The 19,924-nt window shown below is 33.4% G+C and overlaps 1 pseudogene; it reads left to right on the top strand.

Moving 5' to 3' along the window:
* The first annotated feature begins 543 nt into the window (after positions 1-543).
* Positions 544-19,924, top strand: part of LOC149571995 (protein CTR9 homolog) — a 175,722-nt pseudogene continuing 156,341 nt past the window's right edge.

The raw sequence follows: 19,924 nt of genomic DNA, 5'->3' as shown, positions 1-19,924 counted from the left end.
TTCAGCCACCGCTGCATAGCCTTGCTTGAAGGCAATTTTTTTGTGTTCTTCTGTGGCCTCCAAATTAAAATCAGCGCCCTGCATTTTTTTATTAATTAACAAAATTATTTGCATTTTATAAATAATTTTTCTTTGCAATTCATTTATTGCTACTTACAACGCGTGCTTTGATTTTTGAATATCCCCCAGAGCCAAGTCTGTGTTGCCCAACCTTTTCCAGCCTCGCCTTTGTTGCCTTTGATGTGTCCTGCAACCTATGAAAAGTTTGAAATGTGTTAGATGATATAGATATAAAGATCAGTACTAAATAGTGGATTATTATATATTGGCATGAAGGTTTTAGCATAAAGTAGCATGTTCCACCAAAAATATGAAAAAGGGGAAGAAAGTATAGCATCATACCTTTAATTGACATGGGTAATCATGCTATTTATCATACTAGAGTCTAGACATGTTCTGCTTTGCATCACCATTTATTGAAATTGTCTAAGTTTTAATGCATTTATTTTTTGTACTTTTGAAGGCATTCTCACTTGGTTAGTAATGTTGTATATTGTGATGCAGATTACAATTGAGACTGCATTGTTCTCCAAATATGTTGGCTTTACTGGTGTCCGTCTTGGATGGATAATTGTTCCTGATGAGCTTCGATTCTCTGATGGATTCCTTGTTGTAAATAATTTCAATCGTATCATGTGTACTTGTTTCAATGGTGCATCTAATATTGCACAAGCTGGTGGATTAGCTTGCCTTTCTCCAGAAGGGTTAAAGGTAAGAAGTGCTCTTCAAAATGGTTGTTTTGACAGATATGTAATATTCGGGTTTCTGTTATGTCATATTTTATCATTTTTAAGTTATGTTTTTTGATAAGAGACATTGATAAGGTAGCAAAAGGAAAATAAAGAACTCATTGATAATTTACCTTATCTATTCTTTATCAATGATTAATTAACTTACCTAATTCATATGAATCATACTTGTTCTTGCTGATATGAAAAGAAAAAACAATATCTCAAAAAAGAGTCATTGATAAGGTAGCTGTTGTCAAATTTTCTTTGACCTTTCCTTTGTTGGATTGAGATTTCTTATTATAAGAAAGCATGGTTTTGGTCACAGAGATCTGCAAAGCTGTAGGGAAGTTTATTTGAGAGTAAAATAATGATTGTTCACTTTAACTTGCATTAGTGCTAAAATCTTTCATATGATGATTATTAATGTGGGATGCTCAATTTTGTTGCAGGCAATGCATGAAGTTGTTGAATTTTATAAAGAGAATACTAGAATCATTGTGGAAACATTTACTTCACTTGGGTTTGATGTCTTTGGAGGAAAAATTGAGCCATATGTATGGGTTTGATTTCCTGGTCAAAATTCATGGGATATTTTTACTGAGATCCTTGAGAAAGCACATATAGTTACAACTCCAGGAAGTGGGTTTGGACCCGCAGGTGAAGGTTTTATAAGGGTGAGTGCCTTTGGCCATAGAGAGAACATATTAGAAGCTTCATTTGTCAATATATCTTCATTTGTCAATATATCTTATGTAGGATTTATGCCCAGATTGAGATTGAGATTTATAAGCAATTGTGTCAGCATATGAATTACATACCTTTCATATTTACAATAACAAAATTTAAATAGAAAAATTGAGGATTATGTGTGGTAGTATGTTGGAGAAATAACTCCTATTTTAGGGATTTTGACAAAACAACATAGTGAGAAATATTGAATTCAAAAGGATGAGAATGTGAAGGAACAAGAGGTGCAGGTGAAGGTTCAAATCACATGAAAAGTCATTTGTACACACTGTGAATTTTGTTGTACATTATGTTGTATTTTAAGAGTGATCCCCCAAGGTAGATGTGTTAGGCTTGGTACTTTGTCTCTTTACTTCATTGATATATGTGTTTGAATTAGTCTACACACAAATAATTAACATGTTACCAAAGCTGATATGCCTTTTGTGAGCTTGCAAGGAGCTAAGGAATAGAAGAGAAAGATTGGAAGCAGGGTGATATCAGGAAAAATCTCTTAATGAGTTTCCCTCTTTAGAGTTTCCATAGGAGAAAAAGCAGGGATTCCCTAAAAAGGATAATCTATTGGTTGGGTATAGACACATAATCCATGTGATCAAAGCTTCAGTAGCAACGAAAAATACTAAAAAAGAAGAATGGATTTTAGATGTGGTGGAAACACTCAGCTTTAAATTCTTTAGGATTCTCATACTACATTGTTATCTGAAGATAGAGATTAGATTTTGTGATGCTTCACACTTAAATCTGATGTATAGTGTATATGCACTTCTTTTTTGATATGCAACAAAGCACAAAATGGAATTGATGACAGTATAAAATAAAAATCACTGACGACAACATTATATATTGTTATCATAGTTAACAAAATACTACAGAATATGGGATTTGATATCTTCAATGATGGATTTCATCAGGATTTACATGCAGATTAAGTGTAGATTTGATGCACACATGACCCAAAAGAAAATAGGGGATAGGAAACTCAAGATAGCAAGCAATTATTGTAAAAGAAAGGGAAATTCAAAAAGTATAGTGGTCAAGGCGTTGCCTATTTTTATGACTCAAAATCTAACATGATACATCATATCACAAGATTCGGTTGTCACAACTTTGAGTAGGAATTTCTTAGTTGAATTCGAGTTTGAGTTCAGCGAAGATAAAATTTGAGAAAAGAACCCATAGGAGACATAGACTCTAAAATTTGTCACTAAATATGAATAAAGGGCTTCATTTTGTAATATTATCTTATGTAGGATTTATGCCTAGATTGAGATTGAGATTTATAAGCAATTGTGTCAGCATATGAATTACATACCTTTCATCAATAGATAGATTAAATTGAGCTAGTTGAAATTGTTGATAATGAAGTTGAACCCTAAATTTTCTCATTAATGTACTAGTAGTTAATACTATTGGATACCTTTTTGGATTTTCTGGTGTACTTTCTTTTGGATGTTGCCCTTTCTCCTTTGCATCCAAAATGAACTCATTCCAGTCCCTCACTGAAACAAAGGGAGGACGCTCGTACTTCAGGTTTAGGACGAGGCTCTTTCTATATGTGTCCCTCACAACCTTAAGATGTCTGGCAACTTTTTGTAACAATTTCTTACGATAAAAAATATTACTACCAAACTCATGCTCTATATCTTTGATGAGCTCATCTTTTAATTTTTGAGATTGGTAGTTCCAACTTTTAAGAAAAAACACAAAATTGTTAGATATAGCTAGTATAAGAAAAGACCCGAATGAAAGGAAAAATGTTGCACCAATTAATGATATAAAAAAAAATAGTGGGATAAAATTAGTTTAGTTATGATATACAGCAACCTAGTATGTATGGTGGGCCCGAATCTTCATAGTGTGAGGTCATAAAGCCTCCTATAAAATGTATCGTTTCCTGCAAAAAATGTCATGGGATAATTAATAGTAAAAACCATTAAAATGAATCATATGAAAGAAGACTCCCACTTTTGGTTCTTTGTAGAAAAATTGGTTAGTATCTTCTACTGAAAGCATGAAATTGTAATGTACCAAATTAATAAACTAGAGAATTACTGGTATAGACAAAAGGTTGTCATTGATAATTCAAATGATCCTACCAAAACCCTAATAAAAAGGAATTCCAAAATAATTAAACAACTTGCACAATAAGACACACTAAAGAAGGTCATGAGGCATCACTCCACATCAAAAGCCCCTGCATTCAACACTTCCTATCATGTTTACATCTTGCAAGAAAATCCTTATTACAATATAAAAAATAATTATTTAAAGTACCTAGAATCTTAGGAGATTTCAAAGGCATTAATTCATTATTTTCAATCAACAACTATGTCTCCATAGATCCCATGCTAGAAACATGGGTAGCTCCAAGAAATGATGGTGAATTATCACCAATAGATGCACTATGATCCGCATTCGACGATGTACTAGACAGTGCATCTCCTACCACAAAAAAAACAATACACTATGTGATGTATCCCAAGATTAAAGTAGATATTATCAACTCATAATTAACTCAAAACAAATTATAGAAAAACAAGGATTTACCAGCTAGATGTCCCCTTGTTGCCGACATTATAGTCGGCAATCTCGTTGTTAGAATCTGAAAAGATTAATAACCCAGAAAACTAGTGCAAAGAGTAAATATCTAAACTATGAATGCAAATGATACAAAATCAAAATAGCATCATAGAATTAGTCTCCAAGAGAGTAATGCAAATGATGGAAGCAAAATAGCATTAAGAGGATGCAAATACAAGCCAGGTAGCATGCTTATATAGGCTAGGAAGAGGGAGGAGGTGGCAACACCAACCAATGAGGAGCAACCATCTATCGGACTAAAGATAGCAAAGTATCTTTCCAAGATAGCTAATGGATGCTCACATGTAGGAAGATGACACCTCATAACCATTCACCTAATAAGACATGCTTTATTAACCTAAGCGAGATTATTAAAAGTGTAGGAAAAACCTAGCAAAATAGAAAAAATAAAAAGCTACACTAACACCCCCCCATAAGCGAAGCTTAGGTGGATGTAGAAATGGGTCCCGACAACGAGGCCATGTTAGGTACCCAAGTACAATGCAAGAAGATGCAACCTCTGAAAGTGGGGAAAGAGAGAAAACCACAAGGGAAAAACCCTCCCCCAAAAAGAGGTAAGAACCTAGTGAAGAACTGAAGAAGTCTCCCACTAGGGAAATTGTCCCCTAAAATAGGAACAAGGAGTGATCATGAAGAAGCAGCATCACTGAAGCATGAAGAACCACAAAACTCTATCAAAATGCTGATCTGTAGAACCCCCATGGAAATAGAAGGCACGAACCATCAACCAAAGGAACCTCCATGGAAATAGAAGGCACGAACCATCAACCAAAGGAACCTCCATGGAAATAGAAGGCACGAACCATCAACCAAAGAAGCATAGAACAACAATATAACCTCCCCTTAAGGTAGGTGAGGTGACAGGCAGCTGAAAAGATGGGCCAAAAATCTCCTACAACACAGGAGCCAAACACATCGAGAGTGAGGTACAAACACAAATAAAGGCATGTGTCATGGACACTGCATGAGAAATTAGAGAAAGAGGGCCTATAAGCGGCAAACAACTATCCCCCCCATGGCACTTTATATAATAGTGCGAGTACAATGAATCACAATGATGAAAAGGATCCCAAAACACAAGAGTGGCACTTTATCTCAGTGCGTTGCATAAACATGCTTACAATGAATATCAACAATGATCAGAAAAAATATAAGGCTGAAACAACAGAAGGTAAAGCCCAAAACGAAGCAACTAAACCAACAAAATCGATCTCCGGACCTGAAATAAACAGAATATCCACCAGAATGCTAAAATGCAAAAGACTGAATAGGATGTATCTGGAATAGAATCTGGAACAAGAACCAACATCACTGAAAAGAGCACAAAAAGAGCTTTCCAGCGATATAAAGAAGTCCAAAAACGGAGATCGAAAGCTCAAGATACGCCCCCCGGAGTGCAAAATAGAACATCTAACTTTGATTGCCATAATAGGAAACCAAACTGTATCAAAACTCAAAAAAACCTATACCAGTATCTCTGTCTCAAAACCAGCTTTTCGACGCTTCTTTCGGATCGGAAAAATACCTCCATATGCAAAAGTTATGGCCAAAAAACCACAAGTAGGTCTTGATTTCAATGCATTACAAACCCTCATGAAGAGCATATGTTAAAAGTGAAACTTGGGCACAATAATCAAGGAAACGAATAGAACCACTGCGATCTACTCGAAAAATCATGCACTTTCAAAAAAAGAATCGCCTCGATATGAAGTCGTATGAGAAAGTTATGATCCTCCGAAGTTTCCAAAACAAGAGCTGTGCACAGTCACGGCTGAGAATCTGCAATTTCTGAAGAATTCATGCATGAAAATCAAAAAATAACTCCAATAGTGGATAGAGCACAAAAAAAATAGCCAAGTTCATAACAAGAATCATCAAAATCGGAGTCCGTATGAGCAAGAACGAGACATTTGAAAACTGCATTCAAATCTGCAGCTGCCAACGGAGAGGGGTATGGTTGTAGCTTTGCATGCTCGATTCTGAAAAATATACAGCTTGCATGCAAAATCTAAAAGATACCCAGATGGTTTTTCAAGGCTGCGAACAAAACCCAGAAAGCGTTTTTCTTCCTGATGAACAGAAGATGTTGCTATAGTGTAAATCAGACGCCTTTAACAGAAAAAAATGGCTCCAAAAATCAAAAAACGACCCCAGCAACCAAAATTTGACATGCAAATGTTGGATCAGCTTCTCAAGTCCATCAATGGCATGCTGGAACCTGCAAAATTGATTGAAAACTCCAAATATGCAAGTTGGTTGTCAGATTTGAGATTGAAACCCCAGAGAAAAACTGTTTTTGTCAAAACTTTTCTGATTCTCAAGATCGTCCAAAGATGCAAGAGAAGAGCATACTTTGTTTTTCAAAAAACTAAAATAAAGTTTATTTGCCCCCCCCCCCCTCGAATCTCTCAAATAAGGAAACTAAAATCTACTCTTGCACATAGAAAAGCTCTGATACCATGTTAGAATCTGAAAAGATTAATAACCCAGAAAACTAGTGCAAAGAGTAAATATCTAAACTATGAATGCAAATGATACAAAATCAAAATAGCATCATAGAGTTAGTCTCCAAGAGAGTAATGCAAATGCTGGAAGCAAAATAGCATTAAGAGGATGCAAAAACAAGAGATGCAAATACAAGCCAGGTAGCATGCTTATATAGGCTAGGAAGAGGGAGGAGGTGGCAACACCAACCAATGAGGAGCAAGCATCTATCGGACTAAAGATAGCAAAGTATCTTCCCAAGATAGCTAATGGATGCTCACATGTAGGAAGATGACACCTCATAACCATTCACCTAATAAGACATGCTTTATTAACCTAAGCGAGATTATTAAAAGTGTAGGAAAAACCTAGCAAAATAGAAAAAATAAAAAGCTACACTAACACTCGTATGGGCGTTCGTCAACCTCGTAGGAGTCTCCTGTACTAGATGACTTGAACAATACATTGTTAGCAAAGACATTCTGAAATAATAAAAGTAAGAGTTAAGAAGTTTTGAATGTTCGAAATAAAAAATTCCTTCTAACTTGTCAACTAAAAGATTATTTTACCAGTGGCAGCTGGAGCTCTACTACTACCGGCCTCACCGCGTTGTCCTTGACCAGGTTGTGGATCAATTGCCAAAAATTCTTGTATAACAAGAATTTAGTAGTTAAAGTTTCTTACAACTCTTTAAAAAAATTGCATCAATAAAGTATTTTTGCACATATTACATATTTTACTTCACAACATAAAATATTATAAAATATAAATCTTTATTGAACTTTTGTTATAACTAAATATTCATTGGAGCTTACTTCATAATGTTGAGCTTGTGCTTTCAAATCTGATAGCTTCTTCATCATCTCCCCGGGTTCCATATTTGCCTCATCCAAAATTTTCATTGCTTCTATATTAATTTTTCTAATTTTTTTCTTCAACATTTTTATGAAATTGGGAGTATCAGCAATATCCTTATCAGAATGCATAGCTAGTGGCTTGATGCTTACTACTGCTACTTTACCCTTATCCTGAACATCAAATTGTGAGAGGAATATCAGTAAAACTATCGTAAAAACTCAAAAACCATAAATAAAATAATGTAATAATATAACATTTTTCAACTATCTAATTTGTACAATTTCAAAAAGGTTTACCCTCGCTGAAGAAGGGATGGGAGTAGCATCCTGGTGACCTCTATCATCTATCGGATCCATATCATCCTGTCACAAAGATTAAACATAAATTTTTTAGCTAACTAAAAGCAATAGACAACAAAAAAAAACTTATTAACAAAATGGTAAATAGTACTTACAGCCCTCATGATAGTAACTTTGTTTGTATCTATGTGATTTAAATGGTAATCAATTAGTAGTTCTTCCCCTGCACTTATTGATTTTATTGCACAAACAAAAAATTCATTCCCCTCACGTGCCTCAAATATGCAATTGGGTTGCTTACGAGTTGAAGAAGGTCACGTACTATTTATAAAACCTACAATATTACCTATTGCTTTTGGTCTCCCATCAATGTACATAGAAAATCTTTTACTTTGATCATTTTCTTTCCGTTGTATATAATTAGCTGATAACCCATACCTACGTATACTTTTTTTATATCGAACAATCCACATCCAATCATTGTAATTGTAACATGGACCGACATACTTGAACAATTTGACAACTTTTTTGTAACATACATTTATCCCATCCATGGAAAATAGGCCCAAACCATGTAATGAGGATGGAGCAATGTGATATATCTTGTCATTAACACAAAAATCTGTGTTAATTGGAGGTAGCTCATTGCGTATCCATTCTTTCTCAATGTGTGAGTATCGAAAGGGCACCTTGATGTTGCCTTTGGTCTCATCATCATAAGAACATGACCCCCCATTAGCAAGGAAAAATTGCATGCATTTATCAAATTTTTTTCTATTCTTTTGACCTCTAGTTGATCTCCCTCTTTTAGCCATACTACATGTAGAGCTTTCATCTACCATTTCCTCATTTCCCTCATTTGATGTAGATAGATCTGACAAGTACCTATTTGGTGGGTCCTGCAATCCATCAAATGGAAAGTGAAAGTGACATATATAAAATGTAGTAAGTTGAAAGTGATTATACAATTATATTTCTATACGGACCTTCTTTGTCTATATATACATTATATGATTATATAATATGTCTAGTTATAACATACATGCTCAATGATAAATAAGAAGAATATAAGAAAATTATGTCTATTTATTGACTTATACCTGCTGTTCCATGTCATTGTGCACAATCCACACCAAACGGGTCAAATCTCTTGTAGTCAATTGACTGTTTGCAAAAAGGGTGACAATCATACACAATATAAACATTGGTAATTATAAATAACATATGTTGTAATCATTAGAAATGAACACAATAAATATGTAATCAAATTTCCTGAATATGTTAATCATTTACCTTAAGTTAGCTAAAAATTACATGATACAAGTTTGCTACAAATAACTTAGAAGACAACATGAACAATAGGCAATATCGCAAACATGAACAAATTTCCCTTATATATGGAATGTAAGATCATCAACAAAAGGGGTGACGATGTACCTGTAGTCAATTGACTATTTGAAAAAAGGGTCATAATCAGACACAACATAAATATTGGTAACTATAAATAACATATGTTTTAATCATTAGAAATGAACACAATAAATATGTAATCAAATTTCTTGCATATGTTAATCATTTATCTTAAGTTCGCTAAAAATTACATGATACGTGTATGCTACAAATAACTTAGAAGATGACATGAACAATATGCAACATCGTAAACATGAACAAATTTACCTTATATATGGAATGCAAGATCATCAACAGAAGGGGTGACGAGGTTTGTAGTCATTGATTATCTTCTTCTTCTTCATCATCATCATCATCATCGCCATCATCACCATCATCATCTCCATCATCATCACCATCATCATCGCCATCATCGCCATCACCATCATCATCATCATCACCATCATCATCATCATCATCACCATCACCATCATCATCATCACCATTATCTTGATCTTCATCATCTGCTTCTCCATCATCTTCAATATCTTCTTCTTCCATAACATTATATTTTATCGGCCTTCCTCTTGGATCATGTCTAACAACAAATGACCAACCCTATTTATTTGGAACCTCTAAGTAAACCACTTGCTCACATTGGCTTGGAAGAACATAGGGCTCATCTCCAACTGGCTCAAATGACCTTGTATTGATCATTGTAGATCCATTATCATGTTGAATAACTGTTCTATCTAGATCATTTTGATTTAGTTGTAACCTATACCATTTGACGATGAATAGAACTACTTGAAGATGTTAAATTCACACTCAATTATATCATCCAAGATGCCATAGTATTGATTTTGAGATTGTTGAGGATGTATGTTGTTTCTAGATGATATATTGGTGACCTCAAAAATTGCAGTTATCCCAGAATCACAAGTTTTCTTTGTGTCATCCAACCTTTTTATGTAGAATTTGTGGCCATGATAGTACATAGCTTTGTGGTGCTTGACCTGCAATTTTTGAAGTGTGTGTAAATTATTCGCATCATGAGTTGATACAAAACATACGTCGAGTTATGATCATTAATAAATTTCTACGTACCTCTCCACCTCTTAAACCCTTTACTAGATCAACTACCATCAGCATAACATTGGAATCTCCATTATGATGAGCTTTTGTAACCAATGAAGCAACACCTTCCCATGTTAATGAGCAACCATTTTTTTGACATCGTTCAATCCATTCCGTCATCCAATCAAGATTGTTCGCAATATACAAATGTATTACATCCCACTCTCAACCACCTATTTCAAAAAAATACACCAATTAAAAATAACTTATATTGAAGATTTATATGAATTAATTAACTACAATAACATCTTAGATTTACCTCTCACTTTCCTCGATCTACCTTTTCCCATTGAGTACTCCTCTTTGAATTTGTTAATTGAGTTGGGATCCCAAATACGATCTACATGGATGTTTGCGGCAAACTTAGGAAGATATTCAATAATGTACACCATGGTCTGGTATACCATATATCCCTCCACCATAGAACCCTCAGGATGTGTTCTCTGTCGAACCAAGCATTTCAAAAATTTCAAGTGCCTCTCAACCATCCACATTGACCTAGTTGGTACAGGTCCACACAATTCAATCTCCTCAACTTGATGTATGAGGTAGTGTTCTCATGCATTGAAAAAACTTGGAGGTAGACACTTTTGCATTTCACACATCAAAAGAGGAATTTTTCTCTTCCAATATTTTATATCTTCTTTATTGATTTTTTAAGATGACAACCACCTCATATATCTTCCAACATCATATATAACCTATTTGACATTATTGGCAAAGTGGTGTGGGAGAGATAGAGGTAGAATGTACTGCAATATTTGTAAAATGATCTTGTCAATATTTTATAAAAGAATGCAATTGAAACTACATGTAGTATATAAATATATAGTGAATACAAAATAACATGAATTACCTTAGTAAATGTATCCCAATCATGTGTTTTCAACCCTAGCCCAAATTCACTTTTATTTGATATGACATTGTTTATGTTCAAAGAAAATCCTGTGGGAAATCATATTTTTTTTATGACTTCTTTTATAGCATTGCTCTGATGCTCTGACAATAACCAACTAAGGGCACTTGTATCAATCCAGTCTCCATTTTTATTTGGTCGAATACCATTTTTCATTGAATGGTTGGATTCTTCAATGTCACTACAAGTTTTGACAATTTGATCTTTGTCACGCCTTCCATCCAAGATTTTCCATAATGTCTTTGCTACATTCTTTCCAATATGCATAGGATCAAACAAATGCACAATTGGGAATTTCTCGTAGTACAAAAACCTAGTAAATTGTGTAGGATAAATTTTTAGTCCTTTTGGAAGTTGGACATTGATGTCTTGACAACCTTCACAACCATCAATCACATCATCAGTAAACAAAACACAATATCTAAATATAAATTTGAAACAAAAAGCATCAAATGGAATGACATTACCTCGATGATTTATTTTATTGTATGCCAACTTCCATAGGCGAGGTGTCATTCTCTGTGGCTTTGACGTAGTCTCTTCTAGACCATTGAAAAGATATTTTTGGGTAATTCGGTACTTATGATTTTTGTGTAGAAAGTGTTTATTCTCATCAAACACCTGCTTTCTTAAACTTTTTGAATGATGAGATTTCGTCTTTGGACCACAAACTGGACATGCAAATTTACCCTTTGTCTAAAGACCTACAAGATTGTGTATAATTGGATTAAATGTCTTAACTTTGACATACCAAAAAAGAGGTGTCAAGAAGAGAACATACCACAAAAATGTGTTAGCCCAGGGGCATCGTGTATTGTCCATACAAGCATTGCATGAAATTGAAATTGTCTTTGTCATATTGGTCTACAAATGTCATACATAGTAACCCCATTCCATAACACCACCAACTCATCGATAAGGGGTTCAATATATACATTGATATCTTTGACTTGGTACTTACCTAGTTGAATGAGCAAAAAAATTACATAATTATTTTGACCATTTGATGGATTAGTAATAATAAATTAATTTAGATGACCACTAAATCAAAAAATACCTGGAACAATCAGTGTCAACATTATGTGCTCTCTCTTTATGGAAAACCAAGGAGGTATGTTATTGTTGATAACAAAAACAGGCCACACTGAGTAACTAGATCTCATCTCTCCATAAGGATTGACACCGTCTACTGCCAATGAAAGCTTGAGATTATGAGGTTCTTCTTTAAAGTGTGGCCATTTTTCCTCTATTTCCTTAAATGTCAAACCATCTACAGGCATTCGCATAATGTCATCTTGACTTCTATTGCATGCATGGTAATCCATAAATTGTGCCAAGCTATTGCACTTGAATAATCATTGCAGACGTGGAATAATGGGAATATGCTAAAGAACCTTACGAGGAACCTTTTTTGTTAATCGATCTAATTGATATCTACTGACATGACAAGTAGGGCATTGTCTTGCAAATTCATGCTATTTATGATAGATAATATGATCGTTCGGACATGCATCTATTGTTTGATACTCCATTACAATATCTTTCATGATGGTAGATAATTCTCGGTTCAAGTGAGGTAGAATGTTTGATGGTGGTAACAAACACTCACCTATCAACCTACGACCAAAAATATAATTTCTTAATTTAAAGAATATTAATTGTTACATGAACCCAATGTTAATTGTAAAGGAACTACGAGTAAAATAATTAAAGAAGATGGCATACCTTAACATACATGTCATTGCTACATTGGATAAACCATTCATAACCTTCAAGTTCACCAATAGCAATACAACAGCAAGAAGAGTTTTTTGAGAGCCTTCATATAGGGACTGGTGTGCCTCCTCAAGTAAAGGTACATCAAACTCTACATCATCATCACCATCATCATCATCATCATTATCATCTTGGTCATCGTGATCATTTTGATCATCATGATCTTCATCATCGTAATCTTCTTCCATGGTATCATTACTTTCTACTTCAATATTCACACCTCCATGTTCCCTCATTTGGAAATCCACACTCTCTGAATTGTCATGGTCCATAACATGAAACTTAGGGATGTTGATCTATATGAAAATTATGACCTTATATTAACCATGACCATGATGTCATCATCAAATCATGTCTTATGTAATTTATAAACTATTAAAATACATACCAATGGGCGATACTCATTTCCCCCTTCAATGTGACCATGTTGCCTTCAATGTTGCTCAGCTGTTGTTATTAGATATCTTCGAGTCTTTAAGCCCTTACACATTTTGCAAGGACAATAAAATTTTCAATCACCTTTTCTTTTTAAGTTAGACCATAGTCTAGCAATTGTCTCCCTATTTTTTTGTGCGTTGATATCGTCAGACATGGCCTTTCTTGAATGGAATGACTCATTGGTGGAAGAAGGATGATTTGTTTGCAACCTACAAATGGAGTAGTAAGAGGAAGACACATATAAAAAGGAGTTAGGTCTCTGAACCAAGTAGGAGTTAGGACATGTTGGAGTGGGGTCACGCCAAGATATTTTGGAATCTTGAAGAACCTAGTAAAGGGTATCTGGAAAGGTGAAAATAAATAAGTATTTTTATAGCTACAAAGGAGGAATCAAGAGCATTATAAATAATGAAGAAGAAACTTAAATCCATACAACTTCACCTCTATTTAAAATTTGACCTTTTTGCAAGTGAAATATGACAATATACAAAATTTACAATCACATTTTCACTTTAAAAAGAACACCAAATATACCTTTGCTACAATATCTTCTTCAAATTCTTCGCTATCAGATTCTTCAGAACTGCAAGCTCCTATGCAAAAAAAAGATGTGATGTACTAATTAATTTTTGATGGGCAATATTTAAACAAATCAACTATCAAAAAAACAATTTATGAAATTTAGTTGCTTTATTATGTACTGAAGACTTGGCAAGATGTTCCGAAGGCTATCTATATAATGCCTATCTGCATGGTTGTTTGCAAATAGTCTAGTATGGTGCCGCTTTTGAACAACAAAAAATATCACTAGGGCTAGTAATTTGGCTCAAGAGATGCACAAGCCTATTGACATCACAGAACTTTTAGTTCATCATATAGCATTCAGTTGTCTTCTTTAACAAAATCCAAAGAGAATATAAACAAACTAATGAGCCATGTCTATCTCAATTGAATAGCAAGTACTATAGTGAGTATTAGGAAACTGACCTTGCAAATAGCATCCAATTCATAAAGTATTAGGAAAGTGACCTTGCTAATTAGTTTCACATAGATTGGTGAACAAAAAATTCATAATAAAAATCTCATTTTTTTCCACACTTGTTCAAACCATATAATGAAACGACAAAAAATGAATTGTATGCAAAGACCATATTGTAGGCTATCCAAGTTGAAAGTGAATAGATGACCTTTATGGGGTGTTGTACCAAGTGGAGCAAGTATGTGAGAGCTTGAAGATGAAGGGCTCCTATTTTGGGGCCAATATTTGGTGGTTTCGAGGTGCCTAGGGAGAACCTTTGATGCTAAGTCTTAGTTATGTAGACTTTGGCGAATCTGGTGAGCTTTCTACGAGTTTGTACCTACTGTATCAGTAGCCACTATGCCCTATTCTAGACCTTCAATAGTTTGATTGACATCAATTATAAGTGTGCATGCAGATGTTAGCTACAATTGATTGGGGTGGCTTTTAGTGTGTATCAGTCTAATTTGACGTGTGATGGCAGTATCAACGTGTTATCAGCATCTTACATTATTTAGAAGAGGTGTAGTTCAGTGGGTAAATGTTTGGTCATTGTGGGAATGGTATTCTATGCTTTCTGTTAGGTTAATTTGTGTTGTTGCAGCAGTCTGATTTTATAATCTAAATGTTGTATCAGTTTGTTTCAATAATGTTCTTGTTATTTTGCTATGTTGTAATGCATCTCACTATAATGTCCCCTTTTTGACATGACATTCAATAATAAAAATAAAAAGTAAAAATATAAAAAATTAAAATAACATGTAATATAATTATAATTTAATTAAGTTTAATGAATGATCAAAATGAATGCAATAAAGAGTTATGAGTATTGAAGGATTAAGATATAAAGGAGAGACCATTCTATGAGAAGAGAACATGAAGGAAGCAAACAATCATTTGGAAATAAATTATTATTCCGTGAGGTAGCAATGAAGGGTGGTGACTCAATTCCTTTTGAAGGGTGGAAATTCTTTTATAAATAAAATATAAAGGGAAGATCAATAGAAATTCACCATCAAATGTCATTTCATTCAACTAGATACAAAATTAGAAATCCATTCAAGAATCAATTTATGAAATCATTACACACCAATATATCAAATCAGCATTCACTCAATCATCACTATCAACATTTGTTAAATCATCAATCCTGAATCCATCAAAGTAAACCATTCAATTGTCCACCTATCACCGATTGGGAATCAAATATCAAAATAACCAAACAATCAGACCATCAAGCAAACAATCAATCACTTATATAAGAAAATATAAACTATTCGAGTATTAACCATTCTAGCATCCAATCATTTAAATATTTATAATTAAGACATCAATTGGTTAAGCATCCACCCATCAATCCTTCAAGAAATGATAATAAAGAGAAATCAGACAATTGACAATGATCTATCAAATACATCAAGATATTGGTTTTGAATTCTAGTTAGTACTTGCAAACTGGACAGGTTCTGGGCCCATATGGTAGGCTAAGGATTTGAGCCAATATTTATGATACATGTTCCACAAAAATTAGCATAATTGGTATAAATACTAGGTCATTACTATAGAGTGTAAAAACTAGTTGATTAGGACATTTAGCAATTCCCAATTTGGGTACTCCATTTCAATTTGTTTAAATTGCTTTGTCCAATGTAGGTTGATGCTTTTTAGTTTCAACATTAAAACCCAAAGTGTCATATTTGGTAGGAAGGTTTGTTCTTATAGCCTTAAATTCATTGACTGTGATTTTAAGAAAAATCTACGTTGAGACTTATTTTTCAGATGCATGATGAGAAACGATTTCCACATTGAAAAGTTTTATGAATAGCTATGTCATTTCTAGGGCTTATAGAATCTCTTCTTTTGAGCTTATGCAAGTGACAAAGTATGAGAAGGGTAGACTTTAGCAATGGCTATTGCTTTTGTTATTATTCCATTGTTTATTATTTTTCTTATCTCATATCTATGTTTATTTTACATTTTTTCATTTCCACGTAAATTGTGGCCTGGGGGGCCACACCTTTTTATATTGATTTAAGAAAAAAGATCACACATAAGGGTGCATCTATAGCTAACTACTTAACATCTAGAATCATATTAAAAAAAAGGTTCATATTCATTCTCAAACATATTAAATTGTACATCAGCACAGCCACCAAGGCTAGCCTCCAAGAGCAATCTAGAAAATTTCCACTATTCAGAAGGGTGATAAGAATCATAGTCCATCTTGCAAAAATAATTTTCCAGACCGATACATAGGCTTTCTCAAGAGTATAGAGAATAGCCCAATCTTCCATCTAATTTTTAGAATGAGTACTTAAGGAAGTATAAAAGAAAAACTAAACAGGGCTTAAAGTTCCACTACTAGTACCACCCATTCCTATTGGATGTGGATTACTCCTTGAAAACCCATCTATATTGATTTTAAGGAAATCATTTGGGAGGGGAGACACTAACCTAAATGGTTCACTTTCTTGACTTGCTGAACTCTAGGACCAAACCTATTTTGTGAAGAAAAAGAAAAGCATTGATCCAAGTGATTAGCAATGTGGAGATCCAAATGAATAGTTGACTGAGATAGCTCTTGTTTCGACAGACCACCCTCTCATGAAATCTCATTCATATTATAATCTTGCATGATCTTATCATAGCAAAGGTGTTTATGAAATTTCTGGCCGCTACTACATGGCATTAGTCAAGGAAAGCCAGAAGCCATAGGATTTTGTGTTGCCATACTTTGGGTTGGGACAGGTTAAATGAAATTGGGAGATATTAAGAGTTCTCTCTCAAATTTTGAAAAGGTTCTAGAGGTTCACCCTGAGAACTGTGAGAGCTTGAAAGCTGTAGACCATATATATGCTCAACAAGGGCAGCGAGAGAAGGCTTTGGAAATTCTAAGAAAGGCAACTCGCATAGATCCATATGATTCTCATTCCTTTATTAAGATAGGTGAGTTATTGATATCATCATACCCCAGTGCAGCCTTAGATTCTCTTAACATAGCAAAGTCTCTTCTAAAGAAGAGCAAAGAAGATGTACTCGTTGAATTGTTAAACAATATTGGGGTTCTTCATTTTGAGCGTGATGAACTAGAGTTGGCTCAACAAACTTTCATGGAGGCATTAGGAAATGGCGTTTGGGTTGAATTCATCAATAAAAGCCCCAGTATCAATTCTGAAGTTTTTCCTGTGTGTTTAAAGGATATGGAATTCTTCCATCGACTAGAAGAAGAAGGTGTTTCACTTTAGTTGTCATGGGATAAAGTGACAACACTATTTAAATTGAGTTTCTTTTTAAATACTATTTAAATATAATTTAAAATATGAATTTATCCATGAGAAATCCAATGAATAGGTGCTCCTGCATCATAGACGGAGATGCTGATGCAAGGTATGATGTTACTGACTTCCCTCTTAGTGCCCTAGTCCACCAACTCATACATGAAACCATGGGACAAAAAATAAAAAATGTTGGATTTAAAAGCTTTTTCGATCGATTATTAGGAGTATGAACAAGGTCTGCATGTCAAATTCGAATGAAGCCCTAAGATTCATTCAAAGCCCCCACACCAATATCGGCATGGAGGCTTCGAGTGAAGCCCCTTGGGACCTTCATTCAAATATTTGGCTTCATTTGAAGCCCCTAAAATTTAGCTTCCCCACTTTCCATCTGATTTCTTCATTATGGAAAGTGGGAACCATTATTGTGGCCCTACCTAGGAACAAAATTTTATCACCTAATTTTCCTTTTGTTGACTTCATGATCTTTCTATGAAGCAAATAAAATAATAACTAACATTGTCTATGTTTCAAACTTTTATGTTGACTAAAAAACATCTACTGAGATAACTTTATTTGACAAATTCCATTAAAAAATTATAACCTTTTTCAACCTAGACTTATATTAGACATTTTATAAGTTACACTAGATTAACATGTTTAAAAGTAACTACACATATCTAAATGTGTGCACTACATAAGTGTGCGATAAAAATACATATGTATATTTCAATCTATCTTGACATATGTTCATAATCACTCGTATGAAAAGGAATGTATTCAAATATTTTAAGCTCATCTTTGTCATTTGGCTCCCCATAAATGTGCATACAAGTAACAAAATATTATAGAAAGTCATGTATTCAAACTATTTCCTAAATGTTACAAGAGAACGATAGATCATTCATTGTTGAATATATAAAATATTTCATATACCACAGAATAACTATTTTATAAATGAAAACTTTCATACATGGGATGAAGCATTCTGGTTGTTTGAAAGTCTATTCAATAGTGTGAGCTTGCATAAAAAATATCACAATAGTCCTTGAATGCTTGAATGTTCTTTTTTCACCTATAAGTAGTTGTGAATATAGAAATAATGAGACATTTTATTTAATCTACTATATGGATTTGAAGCAAACAAAATTATTATAGCAACTCAATGCAAAGGAAAATCAATATATTTAATTTAAAATAGTCTAAATGTGTTCATACAAAAACCATAAATGATTATCCATATTTAATTGATCTTTATATGTTCCTAGTTTTTCAGCTAATGACCAGCCAAATGAAGCCCATAAAGACAAGACACAATTTATACCCAAATTAGCATTTTAGAATATTATGAGTGAACCACTTTTCTTTCTTTGTAGCCTATTTTATCTTGGAAATAGGATCCCAAATTATGTTGTTATCCTTGATTTATAATCTTATCCTAGTTGATATTTTCTAACAAAAAATTCAATAATCTATTTAGATAACTTGTCTTTTATAGTGTTAACCATTCTCCAAAAATACATTTTTATTTTCTAAAAATATCTTCGAACTCAATGGATAGCTCTTGATTCAACTACCTCTTGTTTCCTATTGAGGTATTTTGGGGATGATATAATAAATAATTCATTCCATCCTACATTGGTAATACTTCTTATTTGGTGAATACATCATTTCATCAAAAAGACTCTTTGTGTGGTGAACCTTTAATATTTTACCTATACAGTAGATAGATCAAAAGCAACAACATATTTAAATAAACTAAATATCTCTAGAAACATTTATGTATATATGTAATAATGTAAATCAAATCAATCTGAAATATTTTCAAGATATAAGTTAAATTCTCATGGATCATTTAGAAGTCATATGTCACAAAAATCTTCAAGTGGGTTACAATTTCTTATTTTTGAAAAATAAATCAAATATTGAATAAATTTGAACCTAAGATTTATTTAAAATAATTTTACGATATATATTCAATAAAAAAATAAAAAAATAAAAGATAATAGAACTATATCATTGAACATAAGAGGAACAAAATTTCATCACTTGATTTTCCTTTTGTTGACTTCAAAATCTTTCTGTGAAACAAATAAAAAACAAATAACATTTTCTATGTTTCAAACTTCTATATTGACTACAAAACATCTTCTCAAATAAATTTATTTGGTGAATTCAATTTAAAAGACTAGAAC

The sequence above is a fragment of the Cupressus sempervirens genome, chromosome 2, assembly GCF_028749045.1.
Source record: "Cupressus sempervirens isolate cs-2001-9-10 chromosome 2, ASM2874904v1, whole genome shotgun sequence".
In the NCBI taxonomy this organism is placed as follows: domain Eukaryota; kingdom Viridiplantae; phylum Streptophyta; class Pinopsida; order Cupressales; family Cupressaceae; genus Cupressus; species Cupressus sempervirens.
The sequence above is the reverse complement of the archived record's forward strand: the minus strand, read 5'-3'. Positions and strand labels throughout refer to the sequence as shown.